The sequence below is a fragment of the Engystomops pustulosus genome, chromosome 11 (genome assembly GCF_040894005.1).
Source record: "Engystomops pustulosus chromosome 11, aEngPut4.maternal, whole genome shotgun sequence".
Lineage (NCBI taxonomy): Eukaryota > Metazoa > Chordata > Amphibia > Anura > Leptodactylidae > Engystomops > Engystomops pustulosus.
Window position 1 is genome coordinate 27,324,508 of NC_092421.1, and position 3,809 is coordinate 27,328,316.

Here is a 3,809-nt window from a genome sequence, read left to right on the forward strand (position 1 = left end):
TTTACCTACAACTGATGTAATAAGAAAAATACAACGTACATGTGTGCGCACTCTTATGTTAATAGGACGCGATTATATAGCTAACAAAAAATAAGGGAATAGAGTGAAATGACGATTTATCTGACGCCCCTGTTTTTAAGTTCCGGGTCAGCAGGCAGCCAATCGGTGCGGAGGGCAGGCTTCTTATGTTTACAAATAAAGCCTCTTCCCACGTGATCGCAGATTTTTGCAGGGAAACCATAATAAATAATTATTAGAACAATAAATTTAGGTCATGGAGATCTCTACCCTGAGTTTATAAAACCTACCACATAGAATAAGAAGCAGTGGCTGTAATTTATAACAACCAATGAGAATTCAGCATTTATTTACCAAGGGGGCTCTATGATATAAGAAATTAAATTTGATTGACTGCTTTATGCAAATTGTCAACATGTTGTTTTGCACAACGTTTAATAAATTTTATGCATCATTTGTAAAGCTTCTGATGACTTCTACGCAATAGCTAAAACGATGAATTTCACTGAGCAATAAATCCACAATATGATAAGTATAGACCTTATTCAAATGCTGGGCTGTAAAGTTTATGTAAAGATTCATCAGGGCTTGTGCGCCTACTTCCGATGTACAAGCCCTGACAGACGCAATTCCCGGGATCCGACTGGAATTCTGCCTATTTTCTCCCTTATGCCATCTCCTCGCCAAGTGGGTGTGAAGGGACACGAAGGCTGGCATGGTTGACAGCATAGTGGGCCAGTGTGGGGCGTTCCTGCCCTTGCACTGGTGCAGGCGAAGGGGCGATTCCATGCCAGGCTGGACCTGATGTAGAACTGCTCACAGTGCAACCCCCACCATATTTATTAGAAGGCCTGAGCCTTTCCAGAGATCTGGCGAGAAACAGGGTCCGCACCATGCACCAGTGTAGGATAACACTTTAAAAATTGCATTTACGTAGTCACGTCACTGTTCTCAGAGAAACTAGACATGAAAAACACATAACACACAAAAACTAAGACAGCATTCCATATTTTCCCAGATAAAATAGGACTTGTAATAATGCCCTCAGAGACGACAGAGGCTGCTGGATTGTGAAGTAGCCTCTCCGGGCAGTGGGAGCTAAAGCTACTCCACGTCCCAGTAGCCATTGCGATCCCTCATACCTGTGCGTCCTTGATGCTCTCCTCATACTTCTGTAGCAGTCCCAGCTCCTTTGGAGCCCTGCTGCTAAGCGTGTGCGCTCTGCTACAGAAGTGTGAGGAGCACATCAAGGACGTGCAGATAGGAAGGGGAACTGGGGCGTTGAGTAGCCTTTGCTCCCACAGCATGATAAGGCTACTCCACACCCCAATAGCTTTTGATGAAAATTAGCATATTAGGTAGATAATGTTCTATTTTTTCCCTGTGCACCGCTACTGGGCTCCATAGCCTTCAATAGGGATGTATTAAGTCTCCACACTTGCAGTGTCAAGGAGCCCGATGTTGCTAGCAACCTATCATCTGTAGGTTAAAAAATGCCACTTTACAAGCGGGTGAACTAGTGACGGGAATTACGGCTCTTCTTAGTGATCAGACTCATTAGGCCCGCTCACTAAGAAGAGCCGGCTATTCTGGCTCCTGAACGGATCCCTATTAAATATATAATAGGGAGCTGCAGGCCAGTCAATCACTCCACACCCCTCCACTTTTTACCCGATTGTATCCAGTTAAAGGGGGCGTAGTAAACCGGTTAGGACAGGGGTAAATAAGCCATAGGCTTACTGAGGGGAGCCGGCTCTCGTCATTCACAAACAAGAGAACACAGCACTAGGGTGAACCATGTAGCAGTATCATATTTATAAACAGTATGTGCCAAGTTTATGAGTATGGCCTTAATAAAATTATGGCTCAGGCATGACTGATACTTCCCATTCTCTTCTTCCTTGTCCCCCTACCCCTTTTGTTTGTGACATTAACATTTTTTTCCCCCAATCTCCCACCTGTGCAACTTCCTAATCTCCCAGTGCATGCGCCTTGAGCTGATGGTCATCTCCCTTGTTCATTTGTATGCACAGTACAGAAAACCTGCCAGATGAAACCATCTTCTTCCTAAAAAGTACAGACTACACAGTCTTTTTCTGCAACAGATTTATCAAAGAGTTGGGTACAGGATGATAAATCTGCCAAAGTATATGATTGTGGAGTCATACTTGAGATGGACTATTGGTTGGTCTAGTTTACCTCTACAAACTGCACCACCTGCACACTGAGCTGTACCTTTCTCTAGAGGCCACGTCCTTTTCATACAAGTCGAGAAAGTGCCAAAACCCTTAATAAAACGTATAAAAAGACATTACAGACAGTTTTTCGGCACAAATGACTCCAGAATTCTGTCCTTTGGAAAGATACAATTAGGGAATATTCAGATGACTGAAATAGTGCCCGTTATCTGGCTGTACTAATTGTGACCAGAGGTGACAAGGTGAGTTGGATGGCCATGCCGCAAAATATCGGAAATGTCCTATATTTTGGCCGACTTGTGGTGGAGCTGATCTTCTGCCTATGGAGGAGAGAGTGAAGAGCTCTCACCCTTCCCACCTTCTCCTCCTGGCCCTGTGCTCGCTGAGGATCCAGACGGGCACATGGCCATCTGTGTGTGCCCTGGAGTGAACTTTGTCCATATTGCACAGAGCCACGTTTAATGAAAATCAAACAAAGCAAAAAGTTACTACTGAAAGTTGCATTAGCTGTGATGCACAGCTATGTAACGTGTTATTCGCGGTGCTGAACACACAGCTAAAGGTGCTGGTATATGTTCTGTTTTGAAGCAAATATATACTGTAGTTAACACGGTATACAACTGTAGGAAATGTTTACTTCTGAATGAGGACAAAATTAACTATAAATTCATCTTCCTAACATTAAGGGATCTTTCACTGAACCCATTTTGGCTTATTGACACATACAGATTTTTATCTTCTTCTTGGCTTCAGTGAATTTTCACTGGTGCCTTACTGATCCATTCTTTTCAATGGGCTTTTTACACTTCAGTTAGGTCCTGAAGCCAAAAATATAAAAAAATCTGTATATATCCATAAGACAAAATGGCTTTAGTAGAAAATCACTGATGCCAGTGTGAATCTGCCCTTAGGCATAACACATCCTTTCAAAGGATTTATAATTAATACTAATTCATTGATTAGAAATCTGTATGTAAATGTAATGTGTTTTATGACCACTAGATGTCAACCTCTTCCTATTGTAATGAATATACACTGCTTTGTGGTTGTGCCGTGGTGGTGAAACACAGGAGTTTGAGTTTTTGTCACATAAATTAGATAGTGGTGCACATTTACTTACCCGATCCTGTCGCAATCCCCGCTGTGCGTTGTCAGACTAAAATTAACTTTGCCACGATTCACAAAGATCGTGTGCCCGATTTCCAGAATCTGTCGCTTCCCCCCTCAGGTCCACCAGAATTCACCTTCTTCTTCCTGGTGCATGTAAGCGCATGTCTTCCAACACAATTTTAAAGTAGAATCCCACGCTCAGTCCGAATCAGTCGTATCTTCCGATGCCCCCCCTCCCCCCGATTTCTCTGTCGCATGAAAGCCGGCGCGATTGCTTCAAAATCAGATCACGTGCGACACATCCCCTTCTAAATAGCTGTCACAGCTGCGCAAATCCCGAAAATTTCTAAAAGCCAACGAAAGTGCGATCCGCGGGACCCTTAGTAAATAAGCCCCAGTGTGTTCACCTCATCTTTTAATACAGTTTTATTTATTTCCTGGGGAAGGTGTAGAAAAATGTATACTAGAGATGTTTCTACCATA